Consider the following 14,646-nt stretch of genomic DNA (forward strand, 5'->3'; position numbering starts at 1 on the left):
AGCATCGACAATTGGGCGCAATAGGGGTCCACATTAGATTTGTGGACCTTTGATTCCAAAAATGATTTGAATTTTGAGATATTTAAAACTCAAAAAATCAAAGAGATCCAAAGTAATCTGATCATTTAAAAGTAGTTCTTCTAAGGTCAAATCTATGTTCCTGTAAGTCAAATTTAACTCATTCTTGGACACTTCAGTATAGGTGGAACTAAAGAGCATAGTGAAAATGTTCCCATTGTGCACCTCCTTGTCCATCACAACCAGTTCCCCTCCTTTGACCGGTTACATAAGTCTTATATCACCTCTGTCTAAAATATCCTTCAACAGAAGTGTTTCAAAAAACATAGGACATGTTTTAAAAACATAGGAAAAGGTAAGATAAAGTTGGAAAAGGTAAGATAAAGTGGGAAAAAAAAACAAGAAAGAAGTAGAAGTAATCTGTCAGGAAGGGGAGATGCAAAATGGAGGTGAAGAGAAGACTAGCGGCCCGTGGAGTTTTTTGTGAGCAGCTCCATATCACCTAGGGCTGGCCTTGATTACTGTAGTCTGACATCTAAGGAGTATATAGTCAGTAAGGTAGCTATAATGTGTGGGCACATACTGACTCACTCTGTGGCAAAAATGACCTCCTCTGTTGCTTGATCACATGTAATGATCACTAACCTGCTGTAAAAGAGCCCCACCCAATTCTATTTAGCCACACACATTTAGTTGCTTTCTGCAGCCTCCCTTATTTTGGAGTCACCAGCTACCATAGCAAGCCATCAGTGCCCTTTCAAAGGCAAAAAACGTTGCTGGTTTCTCATCTGTTCTGAAACTGGTACCCCCCCCCCATTCTTGTGGTGGTGTTAACGTTTATAAAACTGGTCTAACACCTTTTGTGTTATCTGATTGTTTCAGGGCTTGCTGAATTAAAAATAGTCCCTATTTGTAAATTCCTGCATACACTGCTAGAATCTCTCTGTGTTCTGAATGGAGTGCTTCTCAAACAATCTGGAATTATAAGGCTGATAAATATATTCCTTGGCACTTTAACTTTTCAGAGTTCTGCATTGTCTTCATTTTTTTGCCTGACTGAATTATTTTATATATTTGCTGACTTTGTTTGCTGTTTTCTCATCTGTTCTGAAACTGGTCCCCCCTATTCCTTTGGTGGTGTTAACATCTAGAAAACCTGTCTAACAGTGTTTGTGTTATCTGATTGTTTCAAAGCTTGCTGATTAAAAATAGTCCCTATTTGTAAATTCCTGCATACACTGCTAGAATCTCCTTGTGTTCTGACTGGAGTGCTTCTCAAACAATCTGGAATTATAAAGCTGATAAGTATATTCCTTGGCACTTTAACTTTTCAGAGTTCTGCATTGTCTTAATTTTTTGCCTGACTGAATTATTTTGTATATTTGCTGACTTTGTCTGCTGTTTTCCTCACCTGTTCTGCCCCCCCCCATTCCTGTGGTGGTGTTAAAGTTTATAAAACTGGTCTAACAGCTTTTGTGTTATCTGATTGTTTCAAGGCTTGCTGATTTTAAAATAGCCCCTATTTGTAAATTCCTGCATACACTGACTGGAGTGCTTCTCAAACAATCTGGAATTATAAGGCTGATACGTATATTCCTTGGCACTTTAACTTTTCAAAGTTCTGCATTGTCTTAATGTTTTGCCTGACTGAATTATTTTAAATATTTGCTGACTTTGTTTGTTTTCTCAATCTGTTCAGTTGCCCGCCCCCTACTGTAAATTTGATCTGCAACACTCCTCCCAGTCTAGTGTTCATTCTATCTGATACAGGGAGAACATTTGAGAAGGCCAACCCACTTAGGTTCTTAGTCTTCAATTATCTTCTGCTCCTCCTTCCTCCCTTTGTGCTTTACTAACAAAAAAAAGATCTCTCTCCTTATGTTCTGACTGAGAGTGCTTCTCAGCTGATAAGTATATATTTTTGGCACTTTTCGATTGTTCAGAGTTGAATTTAGTTCAGAATACATTTTGAATAAATTATTTATGTTTATTTTTATTTATTTTACATTTGTTAACTGGACAGTCCGGCTGGATACAAGTCCATTTTCAGCATGGACCCAGGGAGAAAAGCTCCAGGTTAGTAAACAAACAGTTAAACACATTATAAGAAAGTTATACAGTTTCAATACAATGTTCAGTATAAAAAATAGTTGTTACTGTGCAATAAACATACATTTAAACAGTGAAGCAAAAGTAAGAGGCAGAAATAGGTCTGTTTCATATACATAATGCATAGATTTAACAGGTGCACAGTAGCTAAGCATATCCAGAGAATGTAGAAAGGCCTAACCAGGTTTGGAACAGGAACATTGCCAGTGTGATTTGAGATATAGTTTAAGATTTTTTTTTTGAATTGTGAGAAAGATGGTTCTAAAGTGAGAACAGAAGGCAGTGAGTTCCAGATTTTTCCTGCATAGTTAAATTATAGTGATTCACCAGCAGCATTTATGCAAATTGCATATATTTAAACTGTATTTGCTTTAATACTGCTACACACTCAAGTGTGCAAGCTTGCACTGCACTTGAATTGTTTTTAGTGCTGTTTTAGCTACTTTCTGGAAAAAAAAAATTCTAAGTTTGTTTCCTGCCTTTCCTGTAACTAGTCTAGTCCAGCTACAGATTTGCTGTATCCAGGACTGTTGGTAAGCTTCTGTTCCCCCCAAGCCATTCTGTGTTAGAGAGAAGTCTTCTAGCTTTTCAGTGGGAGTGGTAAGCACTAGGTAGCCTATCTACCACAAGAGGAGTGGTTTCTTGCCCAGAAATTGTAGTTTATTGGCCATTTGGGCAGATTTTCCATCTCTTTCAACCTTCTGGTTTAAAAGCCCACATTTGTGCTTATTTCCAGCCTTTTCTGGAACTAGTCTATCCAGATACAGATTTGCTATACCCAGGATTGTTGGTAAGCTTCTGAGTCCCCCAAGCCTCTCTGTGTTAGAGGGAAGCCTTCTAGCTTATAAGTCGGGAGTGGTAAGCACTAGGTAGCCTATCTACCACAAGAGAAGTGATTTCTGGCCCAGAAATTACAGTTTAATGGCTGTTTCAGCAGTTTTTCCATCTCTTTAAACTTTCTGGTTTAAAAGCCTGCATTTGCGCTTGTTTTCTGCCTTTCCTGTAACTAGTCTAGTCCAGATACAGATTTTCTGTATCCAGGACTGTTTGTAAGCTTCTGAGCCCCCCAAGCCTTTCTGGTTGTAGGGAAGCCTTCTAGCTTATCACTGTGAGTGGTAAGCACTAGGCAGCCTATCTACCACAAGAGGAGTGGTTTCTGGCCCAGAAATTGTAGTTTATTGGCTGTTTGGGCAGTTTTTCCATCTATTTCAACTTTCTGGTTTAAAAGCCTGCATTTGTGCTTGTTTCTCACCTTTTCTGTAACTAGTTTAGTCCAGATACAGATTTGCTGTATCCAGGACTGTTTGTAAGCTTCTGAGTAGTGCCAAAGTCTGCTCTTCAATGTTTCCCTTAGATATGCTAGTACTCTCCTCTCTTCCACACTTTTACTAGCTTATTAGTTGAGCACTCTACCAGACTTCTTGTAGCAATTATTATAGTACACAAAAGTGTTACCAGCACTAAATTTTCTACAAGGAAACTGCTTCAGTACTTATTATTAATGCCCACCCCTCCAGGCATGTCTAAAGGTCAGTTCCCTGTGCTTTCTCCTATTAACCTGGTGAACTTGGGCATCCTGAGGTAATGTAGCAACTGCCTCATGTATACTGACAACCCTCTCCTCTTACCTCCCAACACTCAGACTTGTGAGAGATGCACTTATATATCCAAATTGGAAGCCACTCACTCTCCAGCCAAGACAGGAATAGCTCAAGAGGAGAAGGTCAACACTTGCACCATACCACATGGAATACATACCCCTCCAGAACACACACCAGCACTGTCTTCACATAAAAGCTCAAACCACACACCCACCTTTGCTGAGGCTCTCAATAAAACTCTACCCAAACAGCGGAGACCTACAAGGCAGAAACGCACTCGACCACAACACAACACTAATCACGAGCCAAATAACTCTCCTAAACAGTGTGCCACTCAACCAAAGCCCCAAAGCAAAACAACATGTCCAACACATAGGTGACTCTGTAGTGAGGCACACTGATGTCCCACTCACTAGGTTGAATAAGGAGGAAGTAAGAGTCAGCTGCCTGTCAGGCACCAAGATCCACCAAAAAATGCATGCACTCAGGTCCCTCAACAACAGGTACAAATATGACTCTGTCATTGTACATGTGGGTGTGAATGACCTAAGATGTACCTCCCTGGACTACATGAAAAGAGACATGGAGGAGCTCTTGGATTATGTAGCCCAGGCGGGTATGACCCTAGTCCTGAGTAGCATCCTACCATCACCCAGAATGATACCACAGTACAAGCAGAAAATGATTGATTTCAACAACTGGCTAAGTTTCTGATGTCATTCTAAGGGGATCCAGTATCTGTCTGCCCTGGGGACGACATGATTGACAGACCTCGATGCTTTGCCAGAGATGGTCTGCATCTGTCACCCCTGGATTCCCGGATACTGGCTAAGGCTCTTGCCACCCCTATACCGCTTTTTTTTAGGTGGTGATCGAAAAACGAAATTACCACTGTAACAGCTACAAACAAATGCAATCTGAGGGTCATGCTGCTCAATGCTAGAAGACTAAATCTCAAAATGCACTTGCTCAAAGCACTCCTTAAAATGGAGAACATCGACATTTGCACTGTAACAGAGACCTGGTTCAAGGCAGCAAAAAGCACCCCTGCACTACCAGACTATAACTCATTCCACACCTTTCAGCCCCAGAACTTGGACCGAAGCTTCAAATGAGGTGGTGTTTCTGTATTCATAAAGGATGCACACACCTCCAGACTGGTAGCCCAACATAACACATCTGAGATACTTCAGGTGCAGCTAACATTAGGTAAGACAGCAATTCAGGTTGTAGCCTGCCATAGGTCACAAACCATATCTCAAGACTCACAGTCCACATTACTAAGCACCCTGGAGAATATTAGGGTCCAACATAACACTCTCATACTGGGTGACTTCAAATACCCCTCCATTAACTGGGAAAACTACTCATGTACCAATACACTTGCCCAACGCTTTCTGGAATTCATTAATTCCAATGCCCTAGACCAGCTCATTCATACCCCCACTAAAGGTAGCAACAACCTTGACCTGGTCATAACTAACATGGGTGATCATTGCTATACACCAATAGTCAACTCCTCCCTGGTTAGATCCGACCACAAACTAATCACCTTGGAAATCCACATCCCTCCCACCCCACCCCCACAAAGGTAACCACCATGAAAAACTTCTCTAAAGCTAACTCTGGGCTCCTAAAAACAGAGCTGGCTAACTTCACAGCACCCATGCAAATGGAGAATAGTTGCATGACAGCCGAATTATACACCAATGCATTGTATGAACACGTACACAAATGTCTGGATCTCGCCATACCCAACAGAGCCAAGATGCTCTCCTCAAAAAAATGGAAGCCAATATGGTGGTCCGCTACCATAAACAAACTCTACAACAGAAGGAGGAAACTGATGCGGAATAAGGTGAAGTGACTTATCAGACTCAACAAAAGGTTGCGATCCATCATCAAATCCTCTAAAGCTAGCTATGAAAACAGAATTGCAGCAGATAGTAAAGGCAACCATAAGGCCTTCTATAGTTATGTAAAGAATCTCCAAGGCAATACCCAGATTTGTTCTGAGCTACTGCACAATGGTACCTCCGATACCGAGCCAACAGGTATTGCCAATATACTGGCTGACAGATTTAGTGCCAACTTTACCCCTCTCTCCCCCCTAAAGGACCAATCAGAATACCAGTAGATTGCCAGGCACCCAGTATTATTGCTGCACAGGTTAAAACAGCACTGTCCAAGGCCAAGAATACAGCTTCTATGGGACCTGACACTATCCACGGCTGTGTTATACCTGAACTACAGAGTGAACTGGCACCTCACCTGTGTGCCCTGTTCAATCACAGCCTCACCTCAGGCTTTGTCCCTACCGAATGACACACTGCTACAGTCATCCCTCTCGACAAGGGAAGAGTGACTACAGATCCCGGGAACTATCGCTCCATTAGTTTGACAAGTCTGATATGCAAAGCTATGGTAGGCATCATCATGGACCTAACAAACAAGGATATATTTACTTATTTATTTATTTTATTTTATTTTTTATTTTACATTTGTTGACCGGGCTAGTCCAACTGGATATATGTCCATTTTCAGCAGAAGCCCGGGGAGAAAAGCTCCACATGCAAGCATTTGTAAGAACAGGTACAAATTAAGCATGTATATAATATATACATCAAAAATCATTAGATATTAACTACAAAACAGAAGTTGAGAAATAAAGAGTGTGTTTTGTTAATAGTTTCTTAAAGCTAAAAGTTGAGAGTACCTAGATATCCACGGTAGACTAGTCAGGGTTGCTACAGGGGCAGAGCCAGTGGGTTTTGAGGTGTGTTTTGAGTTGGGATTTGAAGCAGGGAAGAGAGGAGATTGCTGTGAGATTGTGAGGAAGAGTGTTCCAAGTTTTTCCTACTGTGTTGGAGAACAAGGATTTGCCGGCTGAGTTATTGGGTTTACTAGTGGATATAAGTAGTTTGTCGGAGGAACGGAGGCTTTTAAGATTGCAGTAAGGAGTGATAAGTGAAGTGAGAATGGGAATGTTTGTGGGTTTGTAAAGGATTTTGTGGGCTAAGGAGAGCTGGTGAAATAGAATTAGGCTTTGTAGTTCGAGCCACCGTAGTTGCCTTATGTTTTGGCAGTGATGTTCTAAAAGTAGAATTAGTGGCAAATTTGGCAATATTGTTGTAAGCAGCTGCTGAGGTTAGCTTTGGACACTGAAGTGTAGATAGGAGAGGCATACAGGAGAGTGGAAATAAGATGGGTCTGAGCAATGGAAGTTCTGGCAAGTGGAGTAAGGAATGGTTTAATTCTATAGAGGGAGCCTAGTTTTCTGTTAACTAATTTTATAGTATTGCTGATGTGCGTGTCAAAGGTCAGATTGTTGTTTATCTCAACTCCGAGGAGTTTGGTAGTTGGATCGGGTGATATGTTTGTGCCATTATTTGATGTGACACAGAAATTCAGTGGAGAGGATTTTCAGGTTGGCGAGAAGAGTAATAATTTGTTTTTTTTGGGGTTCAAAATTAAGCATCGTTTGAGGAACCACATCTCTACGGTTTCAAAAGCCTTTTGGGTGAGAGAGTGCAGTACAGAGGGGGATGAGGCAGAACAGATTAAAGTAGAATCATCTGCATACTGTATACAGGTGGCAGGAAAAATATGAGTATGAAGATCATTAATGAAAATTGAAAAGAGGAGAGGGCCAAGAATTGAGCCTTGGAGGACTCCTAGAGTAATGGGGAGGTGGTTGGACAAGTTATTATGCCACCGCACAGCCTGTTTTCTGTTGTGCAGGTAAGAGTGGAACCACTTAATTGAGCTTGTGTCTAGTGCAAATGATTTAAGTAAATATAATAGTATTTCATGATTGACCATATCAAAGGCTTTGGATAGATCAATAAATATAGCAGAGCTAAGGGTATTATTGTTCCTATTTTTATTGATGCAGTCTGTGAAGGAGAGAAGGGCAGAGGTGGTGCTATGGTAGGGTCTAAAACTGTGTTTGCACTTAGCTAGCAGATTGTTAGTTAACATGTGATTCAGAAGTTGCTTCTGGACAAATTTTTCCATGATTTTAGCAAGAGGAGAGAGCAAGGCTATGGGTCGGTAGTTAGAGAGTTCAGTTGACTTTCCACCTTTATGAAAGGGAATAATATGAGATATTTTCCAGAGTGAAGGCATGTAGCCCTCTTCAATGGTTCTGTTAATCAGGATGGTGATGGGATAGGTTAATGCATTAGCAGCAACTTTTAGATACAGAGCAGGTAGATGGTCAGCAGATGGAAAGGATGGCTTAAGTTTATGTAGCAGAGAACAAATGAGCAAAGAGGGTACAGGCTGTAGTTGAAATGTAGGAATGGAAGTGCTAGAGGAGGTGGAAAGACAGGAGATATCAAGGGAGAGTTGACTGGAAAGAGACTGGACAGTTTCAGTAAAGAAGGTATTGAAGGCATTGGCAGTCTGTTTGGGGTTATCTTGGGAGGTGCCTACTGGGCTTGGAGTGTCTGAGTGGCCAGGCTTCATGAGACTATTGATTCCTGCCCAGAACTTTTGTGGGTTATGTAGGTTAGCCTTTTGCATATGGCAGTAGTAGTTTCTTTTATCAAGAATTACTGCTTTTTTTGTAATGTTTCTTATTTGTCTAAAGTTGAGTTGGTCAGTGGGATCTTTAGTACTGCGGTATTTGGACCAGAGTTTATTTTTCAGAATAATCTTTTGCCTTGTGTCAAGGGGCAGCTTTTGAGGAAAGTCTGATGGACCTTGTGGGAGCATGTGAGTCAAGAATAGATAAGAATTTAGAATTAAAATATGTCACAGCATCATCCAGTGGGAGGTGTTTAAGAGGAGACCAATTGCAGGACCTAAGTTCTGCTTCAAATCTATCAGGATTAAAAGTTTTGTTTGTTCTAACCAGTTTGTATTTTGTTACATTAGGGGTATCAGTTTTATGTCTAATTAGGTAAGTAAGGGCATGGTCACTTATATCATCAGGCAGTGTACCTACTGTATATGTTTGGTCTTGGCTATTTATCAGGATCCAGTCTAAAATGCTTTCTTTGTTGCCAGGTTTATTTGTTCTGGTAGGGGAGAGAATAGTTTGTGAAAAACCATGAAGATTTAAGAGGGTGGAAGGGTTAGCTGAAGAGCAGGTATTCCAGTCTATATTGACATCCCCAAGGACTATTGTTTCTTGTGGAAAGTGTATGGCCAGCCAGCTAAGGATTTCTTCTAAGGTACTACTGTTGTTGCCTGGGGGCAGGTATATGCAGATTATATAGATGGATTTGTAGGTATTAATCTGGAGTTTGGATATAAGGATTTCGGCATTACTTTCAGAGGGAGGTTTATCCTGTAAGGCAGTGATTTGCATTCCTGATTTATAGAGGATTGCTACCCCACCACCTTTTTTTACAGTGCGGTCAAGTCAATGGATGTTGCAGCCAGGGGGAATAATCTCTTTGCCCTGAATTACTGGTTTAAGCCAGGTTTCAGTCAAGCAAAGGATGTTGAATGAGTGTACGTCAAGTAGTGCATGAAGGGGGGCAATTTTATTTTTAATAATGCGGATGTTAAGGTGAGCTATAGTTAGAGAGTTTGGGGGTTTAGTTAGTATATTTGAGTTAGAGGAAAGAGTGCAAAGAGGGTTTCTAGTTGTGGTGTTGTTTGGGCCTGGGTTGGGTTGAATGTCACCTGCTAGCAGAGAGATGATTAATCTTTTTAACTAGTCAGAGGGTTTAGGGGAAATGAGTAGCAATTTTCTGTCTTTTTGATGGGAGTAGGTAATGTGAATCTTTCTATGAAATTTTGTTGGGAGGCAGCTGGGAGAAAATATGAAGTTAAAACAGTGATGAGATGAATTTATGGTAGGTAAAGTTATATGTTTGGAGAGAGTATTAGCTTCTGTGAGGCTATAGTTTTCATAGGAAGTTAGAAAGTAGGGTACAATAAGAAAAGGGAGAATTGAGAATGTAAGAAGTTGTTTTGAATGTGATGATGTTATTAGAGTAGGCACAGTAACAGGAGAGTAACAATGCATTAATTTGGGAAGATGAAGAAGAAATAATGAGAAGAGGTGATGGATGATAATTGTGAAAAGTAGGTGTGGCAGGTGGATGGTTATAAGTAGTACAGGGGGAAGGGTGTAAGAGTGATTGGAGGAATAAAATTATGGGGAGTGGTTAAGGACATATAAGTTTAGGACCACTGGGGGTGGGTGGGAATTGGGGGTAGGGTAGGGGAGCGGAGTGAGCCCGCAGGGCGAACGGAGCGGGTACAGACAAAAAGAAGGACAACAGTCAGAAAACAATCAGAAAAGCAGCTAATTTAAGGTAAGTGAAGGTGGGTGAAAGGAGTGATAAAAGGGTTAGGTTATGTCCAAACTGAGCCTTTAATAAAAAATATATATAAGTGGGAGAGAAAAGGAAAGGTTCGGAAGCAATGTTATTAACAGCAGGAATAATAGGTAAGAGTAACATACAAGGGAGAGAGAGATTCAGGTAGAATATTGTTGCAAGGTTAGGGTGCCGTCTAGTGGACACAAAAAGGAAGTACAGAAGAGAGTACTTTGCAGGCAAGAGCTGGGATGAGAAATAAAAGGAAAATGAGGTTTCTACGGATTCTTCCAGGTGGCCAGGGATATTGTGGTGGGCAGGTCAGAAAGGGAGAGGGGGCAACTAGTAGTTGGGAGAGTGAGGGTGAGGCTGCTATGTGTCCAGGCTGAACAAGCGACACTGGAGTTGAGGTTACAAAAAACAGAATACAAAAATCAACTATAAGTCTAGACGAGGGAACACATACTTTCTAGATTCCTTTTAAATGCAGGGTTCAGAGGTGGGAAGCCAAAATTCCTTGAGTAAAACAGGGGAAGAGGCAGTGGAAGGTCCTTGATATAGGTTCTTGTTCACCAGGAGAGCATCAGTAGATCCAGGGAGTAGGGTTTAGCTAGAGAGCTGGAAGTAGTAAAAAGGGGTTGAGTAGAATAAGATAAGATGGCAAATTGTAAAGAATAAGGAAGCATTAAGCTAATTAGTTATGCTAATACATTTTAACAAGCTCTAAACGTTATGTCTTACATCAATATTCTAAACATTGCAGATATGAAAAAATAAACAACAAAGCGTAGAGCTATTAACCAACAGTTCCATTAAACACATTCCATAATGATAAAAAAAAGACATTCAAAAACCAGAGGCAGTAGTTATTAGAAAACGCATGAAACAAACTACTCAGCGCAGGAGATGAAAAACTTAAATGGATACTGTGAAACAGACAAAAAGTGAAAAAAAATGACATTTATGCATTCAGCGGGTATAGAAACATGTAGCTGCTCTTGTATTTTTGCTTACTCGTGAGCATTCTGGTATTAGGGTATAAGGAACAGAGAGGACTTCCAAGTAAGATTGGTAATAATAATAATCCCTTTCCAAAGCCTTGTCCGTATAGGGTTTCATGCACTTTGCATTTGTATTGCTATAAATGTACTGCTTTTAAATTGTGTGATACAACTCGCTAGAAGGAATAGGAGGGAACAGAGCACTGGGGAAAACAGGTGTAGTAGAGTAGTATGTAGTAGTATGGACTAACTTAATCCAGGGCGAATGTGGGTGTTTGAATAAATAACTTAAGACGCAGCTCTAGACATGCATCTAAGGCAAGCACACTATATGGAAAATAAGAGATCTTGGGAAGGGTCAAAACTATAGATAAAAAGCTAAGCAGTTTAAAGTGGTAAATACTATAGCTGTGCAGAGCTTAAATTCAGGTCCTTGCAGACCGAGTGTAATTCAATAGTATCCACTGTGCATTCAAAATGGTCAAGTACCAAACTATAAGTAGTTAAAAAACAGAAAAGGTGCGATTCTAGCCCATGGTAAGAATAAAATTAATAGCAGCAATCTGTAAGGTGACCACTGTGATTACCCAAGTAATGCATTAATATAGGGAATCTTCAAACTCTGTATCCTACACAGTTTAGTTTTGTGAAGTGTAGATCATGCCTGCTCAACTTGCTCGACTTCTTTGAGTCAGTCACCAGAGCTGTGGATGAAGGCAAGGTGGTTCATACAGCATATCTTGATCTGGCCAAGGCCTTTGATACCATTCCCTACTCAGGAATCATAGAAAAACTCACTAAGCTAGGCATCAACCCCTATATCACTAGGTGGGGTGCAAACTGGCTCACAGATAGAATCCACAGTGTGAAAGTAGCTGATTCTGAGTCAGACTGTTGACCAGTCACGAGTTGAGTCCCACAGGGTCCTGTCCTGGGTCCTCTCTTGGTTGGTATCTACTTCTCTGAAGTCCAGGCCAACAAGAAGGGACTCTGGCTGACAATGTTCGCAGACAATTGCAAGTTGGGAGCTATTATTAACTCCCCAAGTGATGTTGACATCCTACAGAAAGGCCTCATTGAGACCAACGACTGGTATCAGACCCATGGTCTTAAGCTCAGTGCCAAAACATGTGTTGTCATCCCCTTTGGGAAAAACCCAGTTCCCTTGAATTACCTCATGGTAGTCCACTGAACACAAAAGGCGTTATAAGAGATCTAGGAACACAGGTATACAGTAACTTCTCCTTTGACCACCACATTGCCATTGTGGTCAGAAAGTCCTTCTATGTGGCACATATCATTACTAAGCATTTTGCATCCAGGAAGAAGGTGGTCATTGTCTCCCTCTACTCTTCCCTCATTAGGCCAGTCATTGCGTACAATGCCCCATTTGGCATGTACCTCACTAGACAACTGCAACAACTGGAGAGGCCACAAAAGTACCTCACAAAGAGGATCCTAGGCCTTAAACATTTGTGCTATATGGACAGACTCAAAAAACATCAACTATTCTCTGTCTCATATCACCTACTTAGAGATGATCTCTGCTAGACTTACAAAGCCATGTCTGACCCAGCTCTATTAGAACTGCTACATCTAAAGAAATCCCAATCCCTCCACACCACACACTTCAGAGACTTCAACCTCATTACCACAATCAACAGAACATGCTGGAGAGACAGGTTCATAACCCAGAGACTGCCCATGCTATTGAACAGACTTCCCATACATGTCAAGCACAGCATCTCACTGGCTGTCTTCAATAGGAATCTTGGTGAGTGGATTGGAAATAGAAAATTCACCCCAGAGATCACTCCAGTGGCTCTACTCGATAGAGGCACTAGGAACTAAGGTTGGGTGGCACAATGCCAGGCTAATCCTATGAGCTAGGCTTGTAAAGGCTCCAGGGACACTAGGCTAGTACACACCTATGAACCTATGAACCTATGAACCTATAAAAGCTTTACACAACTTATGATAAACAACAGAATGACAATCAGTGCTGTTTTGCAGGCAGGATAAAGCTGCCAGCTGAATCTTAGTTGCTGAGTAACTAGAACCTTTATAAAATAAATCTGAAAGAAACTGAAGAATTTCAGAAACAGATGCAGACAAGGGATCAATCCACTGCTTTATTTCCCAATAAGAGAAGCATTTCCATTTGATCCTATTAACTTTGTGCATAGTTTATTTTGAGATGCCAAAAGGATTTGTAGCACAGTGTTGGATAACAAAGGGTGCTTGCCCATCAACGGACTTGGAGAAACTAAGAGGTTAGTTTAAGTCTGAGTAAGTTTGGATGAGATTGACTGTTGGGTTGTGACAGCAGATCTGAATGTATGTCTAAATACCACGGCCTTAGAAAAGGAAACCATATTTGTTATTTGTTTTGTTTAATAGAATTTGTATGCTCTGCATTTGATGCTATCTAGTGTAAAGCTTACAAACCAAAGGTTGCACTCTGCATTTCAATATACTTATGCATGGATTTCCTTTTTGCAGTGTGATGGAGCAGTTGGATATTTGGCTCTGTATAGCATTTAGTATTGCTTGGCAATAGTGCTGTGAACTCATAGTCTGTCTTTGTATTTTACTTGCTACAACTACACTACAAATGCTTTGCTATGGTATAAGGCTGAGCACTGTATTTAAATAACTCAACTGATGGGTAGCGCTATTTACAACTGTAGTGCAAGTGCATTGTTATATTCCTAGTGCGGTGCACCCCTGTCTGATCAACTTACTTAGCTGTACTCTATTTTACAACTGAATTAAGGCCACTTTTTGTATCTACACAAGACCCTGCCTATACTGTTCCTTAATGTGATATAACCTCCAGTAACTAGGCTGTTTGCTTATATTTTGAAGCTGGTTCCCAAAAGCAATGCAGTGATGTAACACAATGCACATTAATTGAGTGCTTGTAAGGTATTGGCGGTTATACTAGTCCATGTTCACCCTGTTTTCCCTGCACTGACTGGTGATTCAGAGCTTATATTTGTACTATTTCTTTGTTATTAAACCTGCCCATACCCTTTACTTCCTGAACAACTGAGGAGACACCTCCCTTACCCCTGCACTTATTTTTCACCCTCCTAAATACTTGTCTCTCTTTTCTTTTTGTTCCACAGCTATCCCAAGTTAAGCAAAGCAGTTTTCTGCTCTCTAGAGTTGGCAGAATCATGGGAAACTTAAAGAGCTTCATTCGGAGGTCCCCCTTGTGCTCTCAGCTACCAGTCAAATGTATGTGCATTCTACTGCACTACTCTAAAGCAGTTTAAATTAAAGATTGTTACCTGTCACCATTTTTAGTTTTAAATTAATGAATGTTCCCTGTCACTGTTTTTTTTTCCTTTACATATAGTGGAAAGCACAGGTGTTTTAGGCCATATATCTACTAGTCCACCAGTCTGTACCCCCTCCTGACCTGCCCACATATTTGTCCTGTCAGCTACAGCTATAAAATCTCGTGACATGGTTCTAGGCATTCAAGCAAACATAGTTAAATTTTCTGCTTACCCATACTACAGCTTACTGATAGGTTTTGAGTTTTCTTTCTCCTGCACCTTGGGTCAACCCGCTCCGTTCGCCCTTTGCTTTGCTTGGGTTCACTCAACTCGCCTACCCTCCCCCCATTTC

The 14,646-nt window shown here is 40.9% G+C and overlaps 1 protein-coding gene across 1 annotated transcript in view; it reads right to left on the reverse strand.

Moving 5' to 3' along the window:
• Positions 1 to 14,646, reverse strand: part of TTLL10 (tubulin tyrosine ligase like 10) — a 750,762-nt gene that overhangs the window by 365,574 nt on the left and 370,542 nt on the right. The window lies entirely within an intron of this gene.

The sequence above is a fragment of the Protopterus annectens genome, chromosome 2.part1, assembly GCF_019279795.1.
Source record: "Protopterus annectens isolate FY-2018-M chromosome 2.part1, PAN1.0, whole genome shotgun sequence".
Classification (NCBI taxonomy): domain Eukaryota; kingdom Metazoa; phylum Chordata; order Ceratodontiformes; family Protopteridae; genus Protopterus; species Protopterus annectens.